The sequence below is a fragment of the Chiloscyllium punctatum genome, chromosome 5 (assembly GCF_047496795.1).
Source record: "Chiloscyllium punctatum isolate Juve2018m chromosome 5, sChiPun1.3, whole genome shotgun sequence".
Taxonomy (NCBI): Eukaryota; Metazoa; Chordata; class Chondrichthyes; order Orectolobiformes; family Hemiscylliidae; genus Chiloscyllium; species Chiloscyllium punctatum.
The window spans coordinates 35416797-35439330 of record NC_092743.1 but is presented as its reverse complement, the minus strand read 5'-3'; the positions used below and the strand labels follow the sequence as shown (position 1 = coordinate 35439330).

General features: G+C 42.4%; 1 protein-coding gene across 2 annotated transcripts in view; it reads left to right on the top strand.

Annotated features, from left to right (window-relative positions):
* Positions 1 to 3285: 3285 nt before the first annotated feature.
* The window catches only part of LOC140476974 (mitogen-activated protein kinase kinase kinase 3-like), a 111691-nt gene continuing 92442 nt past the window's right edge, over positions 3286 to 22534 (top strand). Inside the window, exon 1 of one of the 2 annotated variants that reach the window (XM_072570022.1) lies at positions 3286 to 3827. The gene's annotated coding sequence lies outside the window, so the exon portion shown is untranslated. The remainder of the gene's footprint in view (positions 3828 to 22534) is intronic. The other variant, XM_072570021.1, reaches the window with a different exon arrangement.

Genomic DNA, 22534 nt, shown 5'->3' with positions numbered 1-22534 from the left:
TCTATAAAAAACGTTACTTGCAACTTGTCAGCCCAAGCCTGGATATTGTCCAGATATTGCTGCATGTGAACACAGACTGCTTCAATATCTGAGGAGTCATGAATGGTGCTGAACATCTGGGCCTAGGACATTACGCTGAGGAGTGCCTGCAGAGGAGTCCTGGGTCTGAGATGTCTGACCTCCAACAACTACAACCAATTTCGCGTGTGTTAGGTACGACTCTAACCAGCAGAGAGTTTGCCCCGATACCCATTGATTCCAGTTTTGCTCGGGGTCTTTGATCAAATGCAGCCTCGATATCAGGAATGATCATTCTCAACTCACCCTTGGATTTGGATTCTTTTGTCCATGGTTGAACCAAGGCTGTAATGAGGTCAGGAGCTGAGTGGCCCTATGTGGAACCCAAACTGGGCGTCAACTGAGCAGATGCTGCTTGATTGCACTGTTGATAACACCTTCCATTACTTTGCTGATGATCCAGAGGAGACTGATGGGAGGTAATTGACTGGGTTTGATTTGTCATACATTTTGTGTACAAGACAGACCTGGGCAATTTTCCACATTGTTGGGTCAATACCAGTGTTGTAGCCATACTGAAATAGCTTGGCTAAGGGTACAGCAAGTTCTTGAGCACAAATCTTCAGTCCTATTGCCAGAATGTTGTCAGGGTTGATCACTTTTGAAGTGTTTCAACCCATTCCTTAATATTACGTGGAATGAATCGAATTGACTGAAGGCTAGTATCTGTGGCTGTGGAGGAGGCCAAGATAGATGAAGGGCTTATGCACGAAATGTCGATTCTCCAGCTCTTCAGATGCTGCCTGACCTGCTGTGCTTTTCCAGCACTACACTCTCGACTCTGATCTCCAGCATCTGCAGTCCTCACTTTCTCCTAGATAATCTACTCTGCACTTCTGGCTTAAAATTGGTACAAATGCTTCAGCCTTAGCTTTCCATCATTGAGGATGGGGATATTTGTGGAGCCTCCAGTGAGCTGTTTAATTGTCCATCACCATTCATGACTGGATGTGGCAGGATGGGAGAGCTTAGATCTAATCCTTTGGTTGTGGGATTGCTTAGCTCTGCCGATCACTTGTCCCTTATGGTGTATAATGAAGATGGAAAATCCATTATTCTCTCAACAGGGTATCAACCACATGAGGAATGTGAAGTTGTGAGATTCCACACAGGTTGTACTCTTTAATGATACTAAAATTTTACTGAGCGGGGGTGGCTCCTCGCCTAAAGGACACACAGATCAGCCACCAGCTACCTTGAAAGGCTCAACTGTCATTGGCATCGTGAGTTCGACCTGTTAAGGGGATTGGTCCTTGTTTCATAGTTTCGTAGTAATTGAAGCAGGAGTAGGCCATTTGGCCCATCGAGCCTGCTCCACCAATCATTAAGATCATGGCTGATGTATCTATCGCTTCAGCTCCTCCTACCTACATTATCCCCATAACCCTTAATCCTATACCATGCAAAAACCCATCCAACTGTGTCTTGAATATATTTAATGAAGCTGCCTCTACTGCTTCCTTGGGCAGAGAATTCCGTAGATTCACTACTCTCTGGGAAAAGCAGTTCCTCTCATCTCTGTCCTAAATCTACTCCCACAAATCTTGAGGCTATATCCCCTGGTCCTAGTCTCACCAACCAACGTACACAACTTGCCTGCCTCTATCTTATCTATCCCTTTCATATGTTTCTATAAGATCCCCTCTCATTCTTCTAAATTCTTGTGAGTCCAGTCTCAGGCGGCTCAACTTCTCCTCACAGGGTAACCCGCTCATCTCCAGAATCAATCTGGTGAACGTCCTTTACCCCGCCTCCAAAGCCAGTACATCCTTCCTCAGGTAAGGAGATCAGAATTGCTTGCTAACATCCCTCAATCAACAACTCTGTGCAACAGAGCACTGTCTTTCTTAAATAAAGGCAAAATAGTGCAATGTAGATCATTTGAAATAAACACAGAGAATGCTGAGAAACTGAGGAGGTCTGGCAGCAACCAAAGAACTGACGTAGAGTCATACTGGACTTGAAATGTTAAGTCTGTTTCTATCTCCACAACTAGTTCGTCTTGTCTTAGGCTGCCTTTCTTATTGGTCATGATGTGAAGGTACCAGTGTTAGACTGGGGTAGACAAAGTTCAAAATCACACAACCCCAGGTTATAGTCCATTAGGTTTATTTGGAAGCACTAGCTTTCAGAGCACTGCTCCTTCATCAGGTGGTTGTGGAGGAGGATCATAAGACACAGAATTTTTAGCAAAATATCACAGCGCCATGCAATTGAAACAATATATTGAACAAACCTAGACTGCTGTTAAGTCTTTCATTTTTTAGAATGGGTTGCAGGTTTCAGTTCATGAATATGTGAAAGCTAGTGCTTCCAAATAAACCTGTTGGACTATAACCTGGTGTTATGTGATTTTTAACCTACTTGTTGGTGCCACTGCTAATAACCTGTGCTCGAACCCAACTCTGAGTAGATAGTTCTCTGGTCCAGACCCATGTCCAATCACAAGGACCCCATATTGCCAAATTACTGCTCTACCTACTGTGGCCCAGAATGGCACCCCATCCTCTCATTCAGAACTCCCAATCCTAGAACCCTGCATTTTTAAAAAAAATCCACTTGTTTTCTTTCTGAGAACCTGTTTAGTGATGTCAGTACATGCCTCTGCAGCGGTCAGGACTTGAACGCAGGCCTCTTGGTTCAGAGTTAGGGACACTACCTCTACACCAAGTTGGTCCCCTACTAAACCTACTATTCCCAGGCCATCTCCCATCCTGGCCTGAGTGCTTGGCTTCACGGGATCAGGCGTTTTCAGACGAGTCTGATCATGAAGGTGAGCCATTGGCAATGCATTAACTCCTGTTTGCTGGATGCTGCCTTTACACAAATGACTTCATGTCCCAGGTTTTAGCCACAGGTTTCCAGGTGACCAAGCCGCTGACTCCTTTAAAACATTTCCTTGGCCCCCTGGTTGAAACAGGCTTAGAATGTTAAACAAGATCAGAAACCGACTGCTAACCTCCTGCTATCCTCTCGGGGTGAGGCACTGGAGGCGAGCTCAATTCATATTTCTCGTTTCTCTTTGCCTTGGGAGAAGGAATGGGTGCGGGCTTCCTGCAGGAATTGCTGTTCCTAGAATGTGCCAGGCTGCAGGACTCCTGGGGAAGTCCCAGGGACACTCGGGATGGGGCTGATACCTCTTGTCTAGTGTGTGAGCGGTGTGTACTCCACTGTATGAGCAATGCAAAATGCAGAAGGATGAGGCGGTGTGCGCCACGTCATGGTTTCATGCTGCTCATGTTGCATTGACGCAGCAGACTGAACTTTCACACGGAAAATACAGAAGAGAAGGAGAGAAAGCACGAATCAGAACACAGGGGAAAGGCAGAGAAAGTTTGGAGACTGCAAGGAATGAAGTAATCAAGCTTGGAAGAGTTGGTGGGCGAGTGGATCCCGCAACTATTTTGCAAAGAAAGAAACCCAACAGTTAGAGGAACAAAAAAAAAACCTTTTCATTTATTCTCTCTCTCCCCCCCCCCCTTTTTGTTTGGGTAAAGAGTTGCATCTGTCACTTTGGGTCGAGGGTGGGCTGGGTTGGCGGGGCTCTCAGCTGTTCCCCAGAACAGGAGAGAATCCCCCACCCCCTCAGTTCGTGTTAGCACGGTTAGTCGAACTAGTTCCTGTACTACGACACCCAAAAAAAGCCCGAATAAAGAGGAAGACACTGCGGACGTGAGTAAGTGAGAGAGAGAGAGACCAAACCTCCACTGCAGAAAATGCAACGATCAATTTGAGCTGAATATTTTGCGGTAAATTTTGCTTTTTGATGTTTTTCTAAAGTTTTTCTACCAGACACGTAATTACTCTTCAAGTGGAAACATGTTGAAGTGAAAACAGTGCTACTTTTTCTGTGTGGCTGTAAAATGTTGTAGAATTGTCGAGCTGTTTCTGTTTTGCAGGAAGTAACGAAGCATCGACTCGCGTTGCTACATTGCAATCTATCATGTTTTTAACTTCTTAACAAATAACTCTTTAAAATTGATCTTGCATTTTGGTGCATTTCTTTAAACTTGGATATACCTATATGTATATATGTTTAAGGGAATTGTTTAAGGTTGCACCCCGTTCCCAAACTATATGCGTAGTATGCAAGCCATGTCCTTTTGAAACAAATCTTACTGACAGAGAACTGAGTTCTCGGATTTGGAGAGACGACATCATTGTCGAATATGTTGTGTTGAAGTGGACATATGTGCTGTAATGTTATATAGATAGAAAGAAAAGTTATGCATTTGAGTATGGGTGGAGTTTGATATTAGAGAGCATAACAATCCCGTTTGATAAATTGAGAGATATTTCCTAATCACATTCCTGCTTTAATATATTACATCAACAATCTGCATGTAGTTATTGCGCAATAGTAAAAGACATTTCTAATTTTACCTTATGGTGCGTGCAGCCTATTTATGGATATTGCTGTTCTCTGTGCATTCCTGCAGTTTATTTAATCGCTCCCGCTTTCTTGTTTGGAACCCTAGGGTATTGTGTGGGTGTCTGGATTACTAGTGACATTACTTTGATGTCTTCGCCTCTCCTAACAAATATTAATTGTGTCCCTATTTTCTTCAACTATATGCCAACTATGGGATGAATTATGATGTCATTATTAATCATTTTATTGAACACTTGCTAGTAACTGTGAGTGAAATTAAAGGTGCGAATAATCTGATTGTTAAATAATTGGAAAGTAGGCTGCAGAGTTTGTGGGCATGGGGACTGCCTTGAAGGATAATTAGCAATTCTCGGTGTGGGTAACAAACTTGCTGCTGTTCTGCTTCTTGTTCGGTTCCCCAAAGCTCAGGTGTCACCATCTTACTAAACTACCTTGAAAGTAATGTACCCGTAAACATGCAACTTAGATTTCTTGCATTTTGAAACAAACAGCCCCATTTTGTTTCAAAGATTAGTTGTCATTTTTTGCAAGCGGGGGGGTGGAACCCCCAAATAGCTGTAACCGGGGCAACTGAAGATTTTTGTTGGGGAAGAATATTAAAGATTATTGAACAAAGATGGGTAAATATACTTGGGGGTTGGTAGTAACCTGTAGAGCAGGCTTTAGAGACTAACAATCTTATTTGTATTTCTGACATTGTGATGTTACTTCGGAAAATAAAAGCCCCATATTTCACTTCTTGTTTTCTGGTGTTTGTGCTTTCAATGATATACTTTGTTTCATGTGGAAGAATTTTCTCTTGACACTGTTCCTCCTCTCCATTTCCTGAAAACATGTCTCTGACTGTGTTTTTGGCCCTCCCCGTGTTGACTTTTACTCAGCATCCATTTCTCCCCCCATGCCCGGAGGCAGTTCGGCAGCCTGAAAAATGCTACATAATTTCATGTTCTTGCTTTGTTTGTAATTTTAAAAATTTGATGTAATAATATCACATCTAAAATTGTGAATGAGCAAACATAATATGCATTGAATGTAAACTTAAATGAGCGAGATAGACTCAGACTTATACAGCATGGAAACAAATCCTTTGGTCTAACTCATTCGCGTCAACCAGGTATCCTAAATTAATCTAGTCCCATTTGCCAGCATTTGGCCAATATCTCTATAAAACCTTCCTATTCAGCTACCCATCCAGATGTCTTTTAAGTGTTGTATTCGTACCCGCCTCCACCATTTCCTTAGGCAATTTGGTCCATGCATGTGCCACCCTCTTGTGAAAACGTTGTCCCTCGGGTTCCTCTTAAATCACTCCTTATAACCCAAGTCCTCCAACATCCTTGTAAATCTTTTGTGAACCCTTTCAAGTTTAACAACATCCTTTCTATAGCAGGGAGACCAGAATTGAACCCAGTATTCTGCTACAGATGCAGCATGACAAACCTGATCAGTATGCTGGTCAGTACACACCTTCTTCCCCACATTGTCTACCTTTGACTCCACTTTCAAGGAATAATGCACTTTCACCCATAGGTCTTTGTTTGGCAACACTCCCAGGGCCCTACCATTAACTGTATAAATTCTATCCTGGTTTCTCTTACCAAAACACATTACCTAAATTAAACCCCAACTGCCACTCTTCAATCCATTGGTCCAATTGATCAAGGTTTTATTGTATTCTGATATGACCTTCTTCTCTGTCCACTGGATTGTGATAGAGCCTAATTTCTGGGGGTCATTTTGACTAATCAGATTAATTGTTTTTAGTACGTCTCTCAGATCTTCAATTCTATTGACTTTAGTGGATTTTTTTTATGTCTAGAAGATATGAACTTTGATGACCACCAGACCTTTTTCCTTCCATGATTTCTTCTATGTCGTGGCTGTTTTTGTATGAATTTCCTGAATGATAATAATTGGTATATAACAGTCTCTTAAATGGGAACAGCTAATAGTCTGAATGTTTCAGGCTATATTTGTGAATCTCCACTCCATTAGGATGTTGACCCCTGTACTGAATCAGTGACCCTCCCTTGAAGCGAAGTCACTTTATATCATGTTCTGCCTAAAAAGGTGATTTGCTGAAGTGGCCCTGGTCTTGTCTGATACCAAGAGTTGTGTACTTTCCAGCAGCGTCCAGGGATGTGGATGTCACTAACAGGGTCAATTTTTGTCATCCATCCCAAATTGCCTGTGGTTTGCTAGGCCATTTGAAAGGGTAGTTACAAATCGATTACCTTGCCGCCCCCATGTCTGGCTAGACCAGGTAGGGAGAGAAGATTTCTTTCCTTAAAAAGGATATGAGTGAGTATGATGGGTTCTTATTAGAATAATTAGGAGTTTCATGGTGTCTTGCATGACTGCCACTAGCTTCATAAAACGGATGTATTAATTGAATTTAAATTACACCAGCTACTTTTATGGGATCTGATCCTGTGTCCTCAGAATATCATACATCCACAGAGCCTATGGATTAGTAATCCATGACATTACCTCAGTGCTACCTCTTCCTCATATGATGTAATACTGACTGAGGACACTGACAGATGCAGGCCCCTTGACAAGGAGCACTGAAACAAATTTTAGCATCTCATGTTGCCACCATTACTTGGACGAGAATTTAATGTGGAACTTTAGACTGTAGGATTCAGCTTCTTGATGTCTTTATTAACTGACTAATGTTGGATACATTAATATTTAGCTGATGATGGAAATAAAATCAGGAGAGGTACAAGATAGAGTGCTGATTTACTATCACCTTTCTACATCATTGTGGAAAGTCAAAGTAACCCTCGCAGTTGAAAGCAAATACTGGGTTTGAATTACAAGCTGGTTAGGCAGTCAGACTGAGGTCTCTGATCAACATGAGCAGAAATAGTTATACTACAAACCACAAGGATAATCCTGGAATGATTTGTGATTGTTCATACAAGTGAAATTTAATGATTCCTTCTATTAGATTTACAGCTGTTTATTTTCTATACATAATATACAATGTGCAAGTTAACTACCAACAAATTGAATGCAGAATAGAATATAACTTCATGTCAAGTTAATGGCTTGATTTCTCCAGATTATTTGAATGGATATGGGGAGATTCATGTATTTTTCTGCTTGAAACCACTGTGGAAATTGTTTTGAGCACATGTGAGATTGGGAAGGCCCCTAGGCAGTACCTTATGTAGAAGATATAATTTATGTTGTGAACTTTGGGAAAGCTGCAAGCTCTTTCCAAAAGGAGTTGATTAAAGCTTCTGGCAGGAAGCGAATGAGATAGCTGTCTGGGTATCTCTTCAGGCAGCTCTGCTAATATTAACTACTGATACCACTTTCAAGTCCTGTCTAAACAGATACAAAGAGGCATCCAACTGGGATGCTATTAGGTGAGGTTTAGGTGACTGAAAGTGGCCAGCAGAACTTCAAACTTTCCTCATCTGTCCTGAAAGAGCATCTCTGCCTATCCTCACCCGAGAAACAGAAGGATAACATTTACTTTGTGTAACTTGGCTCCTTCTCTGGAAAGTTTGCAGAACAGGTCTCTGGCGATTGACAGTTGCTCTGTCAATCCCACTTGTAGGATTCCAGGGTACAGGGTGGGAATGGAGCTGGAAATTTGGATTTGGAATTTGGAGCTTTGAAGACCTGTTTCTTTGGGGTTTCCCCTCTACTTTTGTTCTTCTATTTGAAGCATAAAATGTGTTTGCCATTTAAGTGCAATTTTAAATAATACCAACTGCTTATATTTACCTGTTCAAGTTGGTGCTTTTTTTTGGGATTCATTTACAAAGACACCTATGTCCTGCAGTTTTCCTCATTCTCTGTTTAAGTAATAATTTACTTTTCTATTCTTCCTGCCAAATTAGAAAAGTCATATTTTAACACATTATAGTCCACCTACCAATTTGTTTTTACTCACCCACTAAATCTCTCAATATCCCTTTGCATACTCCTTGTATCTTTCGTAATAAGGAAGGTTTTAAGGATTGAAAAGTTGAAATGGAGGTATAGAGGTGGAGAGATTTGCAAGGACAAAATTCCAAAGAGTAGGGTCTAAGCAACAGAAGAAACAATCTCCAATGGTAGAATAATTAAAATCAGAGGTAATTTGAATTAGATGAACATAGATATTTTAAAGGATTTCAGGACTGGAGGAGATTAAAGAAAGTAGCATAGGAGTTTGAGTAGTCTGTCAGAAAGGAGAAAGTGAGGACTGCAGATGCTGGAGACCAGAGTTGAAAAATGTGGTGCTGGAAAAACACAGCAGGCCAGGCAGCATCTGAGGAGCAGGAGAATTGACGTTTCGGGCATAAGCCCTTCTTCAGGAATGAGGCTGGTTTGCCAAGCGGGCTGAGATAAAAGGTAGGAGGGAGGGAATTTGAGGGGGGGGTGGGGCGCTGGGAATACGATAGGTGGAAGGAGGTGAGGGTGAGGGTGATAGGCTGGAGAGGGGGTGGGGGCGGAGAGGTCGGGAAGAAGATTGCAGGTCAAGAGGGCGGTGCTGAATCCGTGGTTGGGACTGAGATAAGGTGGGGGGAGGGGAAATGAGGAAGCTAGAGAAATCTACATTCATCCTGTGTGGTTGGAGGGTTCCTAGGCGGAAGATGAGGCACTCTTCCTCCAGGCATGGTGTGGTCAGGGTCTGGCGATGGAGGAGGCAAAGGACATGCATGTCTTTGGCGGAGTGGGAGGGGGAGTTAAAATGTTCAGCCATGGGGCGGTTGGGTTGGTTGGTGTCGGTGTCCCAGAGGTGTTCCCTGAAACGTTCTGCAAGTAGGCGGCCTGTCTCCCCAATGTAGAGGAGACCATATCGGGTGCAGCAGATACAGTAAATGATGTGTGCGGAGTTGCAGGTGAATTTTCGACAGATATGGAAGGATCCATTGGGGCCTTGGAGGGAGGTGAGGGGGGAGATGTGGGCGCAAGTTTTGCACTTCTTGCGGTTGCAGGGGAAGGTGCCGGGAGTGGAGGTTAGGTTGGTGGGGGTGTGGACCTGATGAGGGAGTCGCAGAGGACGTGGTCTCTCTGGAACGCTGATAGGGGTGGGGAGGGAAATATATCCCTGGTGGTGGGGTCTGTTTGGGGGTGGCGGAAATGACGGAGGATGATACAATGTATCCGGAGTTTGGTGGGGTGGAAGATGAGGACCAGTGGGGTTCTGTCCTGGTGGCGATTGGAGGGGCGGTGTTCAAGGGTGGACGTGCGGTAAGTGGAGGAGATGCGGTGGAGAGCATCGTCAGAGGGGAAATTGCGGTCTTTGAAGAAGGAGGCCATTTGGGTTGTTCGATAGTGGAATTGGTCCTCCTGGGAGCAGATGTGGCGGAGGCGAAGGAATTGGGAATATTGGCGTTTTTACAGGGGGCAGGGTGGGAGGAGGTGTAATCTAGCTGTGGGAGTCGGTCGGTTTGTAATAAATGTCTGTATTGAGTCGGTCGCCCGAGATAGAAATGGAGAGGTCTAAGAAGGGGAGGGAGGAGTCTGAGATAGTCCAGGTAAATTTGAGGTCGGGGTGGAAGGTGTTAGTAAAGTGGATGAACTGTTCAACTTCCTCATGGGAGCACGAGGTAGCGCCAACACAATTATCGATGTAGCGGAGGAAAAGGTGGGGGGTGGTGCCAGTGTGGTCTGGCAGAAATAAAAATAGATAAAGCTACAGGGCCTGGTGAAATGCATCCTAGTCTGTTGAGTGAGGTAGGGGAGAAAATAGCAGGGGCGCCTGTTTGAATGGCTTCTCATGGTTTCGTGCTTCTAAAACCAGTGCAGTTGTCAGCACAGCTATCTAGTTGTCAAAGGCACTCTGACATTCATCAGTTTAAATATTTTGCCTCATAAAGTCAAGAGAGTCATTCAACATAGAAACAGGGCCATTGGCCCACCATGTCTATGCTGACCGACAGACATCAAAAGTGCGCTCATTCCATTTACTTGCACTTTGTCTATAGCCTACCATGCCCTGGCATTTTAAGTACTTATCCAGATGCTTCTTACATGTGCTGAAGTACCTACCTCCACCCCTGGGTGAAAATATGTTTTCTCAGAACTCTTCTAAACCATTTACTCCTCATCTTAAACATGTGCCCTCTGGTCTTACTCACGTTGCCATGGTGAAAAAATTCTCATGATCTTCTCTGTCTATGCATCTCATAATTTTTACTCCTCAATCTGATTCCCCTTCAGCCTCTTCTGCCCCAAGGAAAATGAAGTTAGCCTATCCAGTCTCTCCTCATAACTAAGACTTTTCAACCCAGGCAACATCTTGGTGAATCTCCTCTGTACTCTGTGCAGTGCGGTCAGGCCCTTCCGATAATGTGACAAACAGAACAGAATTCATCTGTGGCCTATCCAATATTTTATAAAGTTGTAAAATGACTTCCTTGCTCCTATATTTTATGTCCCGTCTAATGAAAGCACATATCCTGTATGCCTTCTTCAATGCACTACTTATGTTGACACCTTCAGGGACCTATGGACTTGTGCACTAAGGTCCCTTTGTTCTTCATTATATTCTGGGTGTATCATTGTGTGTATCCTTCCCTTATTAGACCTCCCAAAAAGCATTGCCTCGCACTTATCAGGATTAACTTCCCAATGCCATTGCTTTTCCCAACTTAACGGCTGATCAATATCACACTGTAGCCTGTGAGCATCCTCTTCACTGTCAACAATATCACCAATTTTCATATCTTCTGCAAACTTACTAATCATACCTTCTACGTTCACATGCAAGTCATTAACCTACATAACAAACAGTGAGCATCCCAGCATCAATCCCTGTGCACTGTTGGTCACAATTACGAAAACAGTCATCCACCAGCACCTTTTGCCTCCTTTTTGCAATCCAGTTTTGGATCCAGTTTGCCAACTTACATTGAATGCCATGGGTTGTTATCTTTTGGAACAGCCTTTCAAGTGGGACCTTGTCAAAGCCCTTACTGAGTTTAATAGAAACCACATCAACTGCACAACCCTCAATATGTTCAGTCACCTTTTCAAAAAAATTCAATCAATTTTGTTAGACAAGATCTTTGTTGATTAATCCTGTCTCTCAGAATTCTTTCCATAATTTCCCTGGCACTAATATCGCTCTAACTTTTTGTAATTACCCGGCCTAACCTTCCTGTCCTTCTTGCACAAAGGAACCACATTAGCTATCTCACAGTCATCTGGCACTTCACCTGTGGTCAGAGAAGTATTAAATACCTCTATCAGAGCCCCAGCTTCTCCCTTGCAACCCATTGCAGCTTGGGATATATCTTATCAATCCTCTGGAATTTATGCACGATAATGCCTGCTAAGATATCTAATGACTCCCCCTTGTTAGTCTTAACATGGTTAGAATCTTGCCATCCCAACTGAAATCCCCAGCTTCAATATCTCTCACCTTTGAATGCAGGTGGCAAATATTTATTCAGTACTTCACCCATATCCTCTGGCTCCATGCACAGATTGCCCCTTCAGTCTCTAATAGACCCTACACTTTTCCTGGTAAACCTCTTACTCTTATTATACTTATAAAAATGCCTTGATGCCATTTCTTTAATGTTATCTGCAAAAGGTATTTTGCCCTCCCAATTTCTTTTTTGATCATTCCCCGTAATCCCTATGCTTTTGAAGGGCCTTCCCTGTTATAATGCATTGTACCTTACATATGCTTCCTTCTTTTCCTTTAGCAAACTCTTGATAACCTTTGTGATCTTGGACTTGCTGCTCTTGCCCTTCACTCTTCGAGAAACTTGCTGATCTGAATTCTCACTATACAGTGCTACTTTTAATAGCACTTTCTAAATGTAGACTTACCTGTCAATACTGCACCCTGGTCTGTGTTTTCGACATCCTGTCTAATGATATTGAAATTGGCCTTGCCCCAGATTTAAGCGCTAAACTTCTGCACTAACCATATCCATAATAACTTTGAAACTTGTAGATTACTGTCACTGTCTCCACGGTACAGTGGTATTGTCCCTAATAATAACATCTCTGAACAGGTTGATTGTAAAAAATATTTTAAAAATCCGCAAAATGCTCTCCCACTGAAACTTCGATCACTTGATTTCTTTCCCTAGGATTAAGTCTCGCACTGTCCCATCACTATTAGAATTACCTACATACTGGCACAAAACGCTGCTCTGGATTCACTTTAAAAACTCCATCACAGGTAATCCTTTTACATCATGATGATCCCAGTTAATGTTAACAAAGTTGAAAACATTTTTTATTCATTTCTGGAATGTGGGTGTTGCTGGCTGGCCAGCATTTTTTACCCATCCCTAGCTGTCCTTGAGAAGATGATGTGAGCTGCCTTCTTGAGTTGCTGCTGCTGTACGTTAACCACAATGCCATTAGAGAAGGAATTTCAGGACTTTGCCCCAGCAATAGTGAAGGGGTGGTGATATATTTCTGAGGCAGGATGGTGAATAGCTTGGAGGAGGACTTGAAGGTGGTGGTGTTCCCATATATATGCTCCCCTTGATCATCTAGGGTCATGGGTTTGGAGGATGTCTTTGAGTTTCTACAGTGCATCTTGTAAATAGTACACACTGCTGCTACGAAGCTTCGGTGGTGGAGGGAGTGGATGCTTGTGGATGTAGTGCCAATTAAGTGGGCTGCTTTGTCCTGGATGGTGTCAAACTTCATGAGGTTTGTTGGAGCTGCACACATCCAGGCGAGTGGGGAGTATTCCATCACACTCCTGGCTGGCACCATGAGGATGTTGGAAAGGTTTTGGGGAATCATGAAGTGAGATATTTGCCACAGTATTCCTAGCCTCAGACCTACTTTTGTAGCCACCATGTTTATATAGTTATAGTCATAGGGATGTACAGCACGGAAACAGACCTTTCCATCCAACTCTCCATGCTGCCCAGATATCCCAATCTAATCTAGTCCCATTTGCCAGCACACAGCCTATCTTCCTCTAAACCCTTCCTATTCAAGTACCCATGCAGATGCCTTTTAAATGTTGTACCAGCCTCCACCACTTCCTCTGGCAGCTCATTCCAGACACGTACCACCCTCTGCGTGAAAACGTTGCCTCTTAGATCCCTTTTATATCTTTCTCCTCTCACCCTAAACCTATGCCCTCTAGTTCTGGACTCCCTCACCAGGGAAAAGACCTTGTCTATTTATCCTATTCATGGCTGTCATGATTTTATAAATCTCTATAAGGCTAGCCCTCAGCCTCTGATGCTCCAGAGAAAACAGCCCCAGCCTATTCAGCCTCTCCCTATAACTCAAATTCTCCAACCTTGGCAACATCCTTGTCAATCTTTTTTGAACACTTTAAAGTTTTACAACATTCTTCCGATAGGAAGGAGACCGGAATTGTACGCAATACTACTGAGGGAATGTCAAGGTTCAAAAAGAGAAAGAGCATTTCTCATTGAAAACCAATAAACCTTTCCCTTAAAATCATAGACAACACCACAGGCCATTTGGCTCATTGTACCTGTGTTTATCTCCACACGCACTACCTAGTCTAATACCAGTTTCCTGTACCACCACGCATCTTTTGTTCTTCTTCATTCTCATTTCAAAAGTTCTCATCCCCATTTCCAAATCTGTCTGTGATTTTACCACATCTCTATCTCTGTAGCCCCTTCCAGCCCCTACAACCTTCTGTATCTCTGTCACCTCCTCCAGCCCCTGCCATCCACCCTGACTCTGTAACCATCTCCAGCCCCTACAACCTTCCCTTTCTTTGTAACTTCCTCCTGCCTCTGCAACTCTTCCAACCTCTGTAATCCTCTACAACTCACCTGATATCAATAGCCTCCTGTGGCTGCTGTAATCTGCCAATGTCTCTAATCTCTCGCATCTCCAACTCTCTGAGATCTCTGTCATCCTCCAATTCAGCCTCTTGAGCACCGTCCAATTTCTGTTGTTCCCCCGTTGATGGTCATACCTTCAGCTGCCTGGTCCCAGAGCTCTGGAACTCCCTCCTAAACTCATTTATTCCTCCTCTCTTCCTTTAAGATGTTCCTCAAGCCATCATACTTTGATCAAGCCTTTAGTCACCTGCCTCATATCCTCAGTTCCCTGGTGTCAAATGTTGCTTTCTGACATTTGTGTGAAGCACTTTGGAATGTTCTACTGTTTATATGACAAATCCACTTGAATTTCTGGTTAATGGTACCCCTCCAGGATATTAATATTTGGGGATTCAGTGATGGTAAAACTATTGAATGTCAAGTGGCAGTGGTTAGATTGTCTCTTATTCATGATGTTCATTGCTTGGCATCTGTATGGCGTGAATGTTACTTCCCACTTGTCATCCCAAGACTGAATATTGTCCAAATTTTGTTGCATTTGCACATGGACTCACAAATGTGCTGAACATTCTACAATTATTGGTGAACATCCTCATTTCTGACCTTATGGTCGAGGGAAAGCCATTGATGAAGCAGCTGAAGATAGCTGGGCTTCGTTCATTACCCTGAGGAACTCCTGCAGAGATGACTTGGGTCTGAAATGACTGGACTCCAACAACCAGGCCCATCTCGCTATGTGCCAGATATGACTTCAACCAGTAGAGAGTTTACCCCCGATACACATTGATTCCAATTTTGCAAGGACTCTTTGATACATTTGGTCGAAAGAAGCCTTGATGTCCAGGGCTGTCACCTTCACCTGGAATTTAGCTGTTTTGTCCATGTTTGACCCAATATTGTAATGAGGTCAGAAGCTGAGTGCCCCTGGAAGAACCCACACTGGGCATCACTGAGCAGGTTATTGCAGTTTCATAGCACTTTTGATGACACCTTCCATCGCTTTACTGATGATGGCGAATACACTGATGGGGTGGTAATTGGCCGGGTTGTACTTGTTCTGCTTTTTATGTATAGGAAGTACCTGGGCAATTTTCCACATTGTTGGATAGATGCCAGTGTTGTAACTGTACTGGAAAGGCTTGGCTATGGGAGCGGCAAGTTCTAAAGCATAAGTCTTCAGTACTATTACAGGAAAATGGTCAGCGCCCATAGCCTTTGCAGTTTCCAGTGTCTCCGACTGTTTCTTGTTATCACGTGGAGTGGATCGAATTGGCTGAAGATTAGTATCTGTAATGCTGGGGTCCTCTGAGCAAAGCCGAGATGAATCATCCACTCAGCACTTCTGGCTGAAGGTTATCACGAATGCTTCAGCCTAATCTTTTGCTCTGATGTGCTGGGCTTTTCCGACATTGAGGATGGGGATATTTGTGGAGTCTTTCTTTCATTTCTAGCTGATTCTTAGCTCGTTCTAGCAATGACCCATCAGGTTCAGGTTTCCTTCCTTTTAATTTTAAATGCTGGTTAATTACTTTCAGCATTTCATCCATTTGAGACCTTGCTTTTATTTATACTTCCACTATGTCTGCTAACTCTCTAGGTTAGCAGGTATATTTAGCAGTCAAAGATTTCAAATGATCCAGTGTTATATCTTCTACTCCCAGAAAGTTTTAGAAACTTTCAAATGTATTTTTAATGCTCAATCCATGCATTAAACCTCACGAAAATGCTCTTATTTTAGAGATATCCAAAAATATGAAAACAAGAAACATCTTAACACAAAATACGTCTCAAAGTTTCAACCTGCTTTCCAGCACCATCCTTTTACAGATACCTCCAATTGAGTCGTATAGCACGGAAACAGACCCTTTGGCCCAACTCTTCCGCGTTGACCAGACATCCCAATCTTATAGTCCCCTTTGCAAGCATTTGGCCCATATCCCTGTAAATCCTTCCTGTTCATATACCCAATCAGGTGTACTTTCAATGTTGCAATTCTGCCAGCCTCCATCACTCTCTCTGGCGACTTGTTCGATACATGCGTCACCCTTTGTGTGAATAGGTTACCCCTCAGGTCCGTTTTAAGTCTATCCCTTCTTGCCTTAAACCTATGCCCTCTAATTTTGGACCCCCCCCACCCTATTCACCTGATCCATAGCCCTCATGATTTTATAAACCTCTGAGGTCACCTTTAACCTCTCACACTGCAGGGAAATAAGCCTCAGTCTATTCCGCTTCTCCATATACCTCTCCAGTTCCAGCAATATCCTTGTAAACTTTTTCTCAAGTTTAACATCCTTTCTATAGAAGGGTAATCAGAATTGTGTGCAGTATTCTAGAAGTGGCATGAACAATATTCAATACTGTGCAACATGATGTCCCAACTCCTATACTCAAATGTTCTGACCAATAGAGGCAAGCATGCCAAATTCCTTCTTCCCTACCCTGTCTACCTCCACTTTGAAGGAACCAAGCAACTGTACCTTTTGGTCTCTTTGTTTGGCAACCATTGCCTAATATTAACTGTATAAGCCCTGCTTTGGTTTGCCTTAACAAAGTGATACAACTCAGATTTATCTAAGTTAAACTTCACTTGCCACTCCTCGGCCCATTGGCCTATCTGATCAAGATCCTGTTGTACTCTGAGATAATTTTCGTTACTGTCCCCTGCACCAGCTATTTTGGTGTCATCTGCCTAATCATGCCTCCTTGTATTTAGATCCAAATCATTTGTATAAATGATGAAAAGCAGTTGACCCAGCACTGATCCATATGGCACACTGCTGGTCAAAGACCTCCAGTCTGAAAAGCAACTTTCTAATACCATCCTCTGTCTCCTACGTTCAAGCCAACTTTCTATGCCATTGCCTATTTCCCCTGGATCCCATGTGATCTAACCTTGCTAACCAGTCTGGCATGTGTAACTTTATTGAATGCTTTGCTGAACTCTATGTAGACAGTGTCTACCACTCTGCTTTCATCTTTCGTCTTTGTCACCTCTTCAAAAAACTCAATCAAGTTAGTGAAACGCGATTTCCCGTGTTCACGCCCATGTTGACTATCCCTAATCAGTCCTTGCCTTTCCAAATACATGTAAACGCTGTTCCTCAGAATCCTCTCCAACAATGTACCCATCACTGACATAAGGCTCTCTGGTCTATAATTACCTAGGTTTTCCTTACCACCCTTCTTAAATAATGGCACATTAGCTAAGCTCGAGTCTTCTGGCATCTGCTGTGTGGCTGTCGATGATGTACATATTGCAGCAAGTGACCCAGCAATCTCTTCCATAGCTTCCCACAAAGTTCAGGGAAACATCTGATCAGGCCCTGGAGTTTTGTCTACCTTTTTATGTTTAAGACCTCAACCACTTCCTCTTCTTTTATATGAATTTTTTTCAAGACATCACTATATATTTCCCCATCTTCCCTGGCTTCTATGTCCTTTCCACAGTAAATTCTGACCTTTTAAATTATTATTGGACTCACTTTTCCCAGATTCTTTTCCTTAGATGGCTGAGATAGTCTTATAGTATCATGGCATTAATGTCTTTCAATTCTGATAGCCTAACAATTTCAGAATTTCTATGCAAACTCTCCTGTCTTGGAACAGCTACTTAAGCTACAACACTTGCGCTGGCATGGCTAATTCTCCTGATTTAAAATTTTGATTCTTCAACTAGTAGAAACTGTTCTTCCTTCTGAACCAAACTCCTGATTCTTTGAACTTTCACTTCTGTAGTCAAAAATTAACAAATTACTTTCTGGTCTGCTGAAAATTCAGCAGTATAAACTTTTCATCTATTAATTCTTACAGGAGTCCTCCCAAACTCTTGACTATCATCAAATGATTTATTGAAATTCATACACTTTGGTTCCTGTATCTAATAACTTGCTGACCTGTTTAAAACAAAACACCCACACAAAACTGATTAATATCCATCTACCTCAGTTGTAAAATCCATATCCCTAAATATATACATATAAAATAAAACATACCTTTTACCACAAAGTGAACATTCACAACTGAAATAAATGACTTACTGTTCTGACTATCATAGTGGTCTCTGCTCTTGCCTACTTGTGTGATTCTCCCAAAAACAAAAAAGTGCTGGAGATCACAGCAGGTCAGGCAGCATCGATGGAGAGAGAGCAAACTAACGTTTCAAATCTAGATGACTTTTCAACAGGCACCCTGCCTCTATTCCTGATGAAGGACTTTTGCCCGAAACGTCGATTTTCCTGCTCCTTGGACGCTGCCTAACCTGCTGTGCTTTTCCAGCACCACTCTAAGCTAGAATTTTCATCAGAGCTGACGTGAAGTGTGGGATGTCCCCTTGTATCCACAGATTAGTTAGAGGGGAACATTCATTAACCTAAGAGGTGCCCAGAATTGGTGACAGTTCAATATAGTACAGCCTTCTTTGACAGCTGTGATATCATCGCAGCTTAAAATATAACCACACTTAATTTTGTTTCAAGTATTCTTTGTGGCTAACATTGGACCTACAGTCTATAAAGCAAGCTTGTGGCCAAAGATCAGATTGAGGCAGCTTGCTCATTTCTGTCATTTTGTTGCCAAGGTAACCATTGATCCTTGTCATGGAGCTGTTGGAGGTTGGTGGAATTCAGAGGTAGCCTCTATTACAGGACTCCACTCCACTCCAAGGAGGCTGTTCTTGACACAAAAGCAAAATACTGTGGATACAGGAAGTATGAAATAACAACAGAAAATATTGAAGACACTCAACTGTTCTAGCAGCATCTGTGGATCGAGAAACAGAGACAAACTGGGATTTTGTCAGGGCAGCGGTAGCCTCTGTTAAAGCTTGTGCAACTCTGTCTCAGTTTGGAGGAGCCCCAGCCAAGTTTTCTCATACTCCTGCAGTTAATGAGCTACTGTTTAAGGATGGGTACCTGCCTCCAATGGTAGCAGGCTTCTGAAAGGGCAGCCAGCTCTTCAACTACAATTCCAGGAAATTCAGAATTGAACACTATCCTTGGAGCAAGATAAGTAATTTTGGAGTCAGCCAGGAGCCAAAGGATGTGTGTGTGTTCTGGTGAAATATGAGGAGTGTTTCTACAGGAGTGGTAATAGATGATGGTGATCCTTCATGGGCTGCGTAGTGTATTGTTATGAGATTTCCCCCCTACCTGAGACTTCGGGGAAGCTACTAAGATTCACCGGGCAGTCTCCTTATGTGGTATCCAATCACTGTTGGTAAAAAGCAAAGTGGAGGAAGTTCTTAGTTGGTTACTAAAGGGCCTCTGAATGGGACAATAGTAATTAATCAATTTTGTTATAAATGTTGTGTGCATTCAGAATCAGAGTCTTTAATTCTGCCTTTTATACTTGCGAACTCTGGCTCTTACATTTACACACTGCATTATTCCTGCCAGATTTCCTTTGTAGTATTGCTCTAGCTGCTCATTATCCATTAACAGAATTTTTCCAAGGACCATCTCTGTCTTTTGTGCCCATGTCAACTATGAATCCTCCCTGTCCTATTGCAAATTCCTTTCCAGTCATGAGAAGACGTCCAGAATCTCGAAAATGGGCAAGCAAAGTAGTCTTCTCAGCTTTTACTCTTGGTTACAGAGAACGGTGTTCTCCTAATTATACTCTTCCTTAATATCACAATATGATAATTTACTCGATCAAATGAATGTACAACAGTACATTGGCAACTTTGCTGATTATCCACCCACCCCTTCCCCCCCCCTCCACCCCCGCAGCCCCCACCACAAACCAAAAGAACCTTGAAACTGTTAGACATTTGCAAGGGTTGAGTCTCTTTCATTTTTGCCACCTGGATTCCCATAACTGTTTCATTCAGTCACACATTCCTGACCTTGGACACAGGCCAGATTGGAAGACATTAGCCTAAGAGGTGTGACTAGCTTTTGGAATAAAGTGTTTAGGTCGCTTACCCCTTCTTCGACATCACAGTATCTGAAGTTTAGCTTTCAGCTCATCAGTGCTAAGCAGCAGTCCCTCAACTTCTCCATGTGCTGCACGTCCAATCTGACAGATAATTCCTTCGGAACTCAGCCAGCTTGCTCAGTAATGGTACTCTGAGCCACCTTTGCTGATAGCATTGAAATCTACACCCAGAGTATTTTCTTTTCATCCTCAAGGCTTTCTCCAACTGACACTCAAGATGGATGAGTACTGATTCATCAGTTGAGGCAGGAGAGTAGGCGGTATCAGTAGGAGTTGTTCGGATGGTATGTAACTTTGTTAGGTCTGGAGTCAATGTTGAGGCATCATACGCTTTGCTACTGGCCCTGCAGTGTCTGTTGAGCCAGCGCAGAGACATATTCAAGGATGCCGATGACAGTATCTAGAACATTGACTGTAGGTTGTCATTCTGTGCGTGTGATAAGCTCCAAGGTGATGAGTCCATGGATTCGTTCTCTCAATTTTTGCATAAGCCTCCAGATATTTGTAAGGAGAACTTTGCAGAGTCTACAGGGTTGGGATTATTTAAGCCGATACTAGGTGATCTTTTCAGTTGTTTTGTTCCTTGATTTTCTGTAGCAGTTTGATACAACTGAATGGCTTGCCAGGCTATTTCATTGGACATTTATGACAGAATTATGATGCACATTACAGTGGATCTGGTGTCAAACCAGTTAGGGATGGCAGATTTTCTTTCTCAAAAGATAAGGTGATCCAGACTGGTCTATCCGTAATGTGCTCACACTTCATCGGCAAGTTTTAAATATGAAGTAACTAAGGCAGTTTGTCAGAACAACCTTCAGAAGCACAACAACTAAGCTTGATCATGCTCTTACGCTTACATACACTTGTACCTTCATCAGCTGTCCATCAATTCAAGGATGACTCCTCTCAGAATCTCGTATTTATAGCATAGGCCTTCATGTGAGTGAACAAGCCTATTCTTGACCTACAGATCTTTGAGCATAAGAGGCAGGATAATCCACAGAGTAATGGAATTTACAATAAGGGATTTGCTCCCTTTTATTTCTTTCTGTCTCATCATTAAGATATTGTGATTCAGAGCATTATACAGATTGGACATGTTGTCAACCATTTGGATAATTAGTAACAAACTGTCCAGTTCTGCATGTTCTTCAAGAAAATCTTCAATGTCCTTTTGTCTTCCCTTGGAATGCTGGCCATTTGGAGTGTTAAACATACTTGATCTGGCAAGGGAGATGCTTTTCAGCTATTTGGGCACTGTATGCCGTCCATGGTATTTGATTTTGTAGGTGTTTTGCTCAAATGCTTGTGGAGCTATCTTCAAGGTCCTTTATTTGATGGTCCTCTCATTGAATCTGAAGAGTGTGGTGTGCACATTGCTGATTGAATTACTCCACTGTACTTTGAGAGAGACCTGGGATGATGCACCCACTATGTTTTTTTACAGTGAGCACACTTGACTCTGAACAGACCAAGAAGTGACCATGAGATCATAGTAGCTGTTCACCGAATCATGATGGACCATCAGTGAAGGCCTGGAGGAGCAAATTTCTTCTGTGTTTATTTAAATTTTAAAAATTCTGATTGGTCTTCAGAGATATAAAAGTTTGTAACCATGGGTACAGCAGCTTGACTAAAGAAATGTATGAGTCAGACGAGAATGCGCAGAGAACACTTGAGAATCAGTATGATATCATTATTTTGGCCACATAAGCACACTTTTAATCTTTTTAACTGGATGATGGGGGATTTCCAATAAACATAAAGGAGTTTTCAGAAAAGTACTGTTAATCTAATGGTTGCATCTTCTGACTTTTTTTGTAACATGGTAATCAGGTTTTAAAAGCAAGTGTAAGAGTGACTGCAGAATTAACACACAAATATTTAATACATTCGTATGAAGTTCCTTTCTTGACTGTTTTGAACAGAGGCAATAAATGATTAAGAAGATTAAAGGTTCAAATCTAATTGCAACTTGTACTTTGGGATTTGTAGAACATAGTATAAGTTACAAACTGGCAGTTTCATAGCACCTTTGATGAAACCCAACAACCAGTGAAGTTCTTTTGAACTGTTAGCACTATTATAATGTAAGAAACACAGCATAATTAGCACACTACACAATCGCACAAATATCCGTCAGGTAATGATTAGGTAATCTGTTTTAGTGTTGTTGGTTGATGGCTGGTTGATCACACCTATTCCGATCTGAATTAGTCGAGTGGGATATTTTTCATTGACCTTGAATCAGTTTAATAGCTGTTCTGAAAGACAGCATCTTAAAGACTGGGCACTTGCACTGTTTCAAAATTCCCCTTGTCAGCCTGGGATTGTGTGATCCAGTGTTTGGAATGCAGCT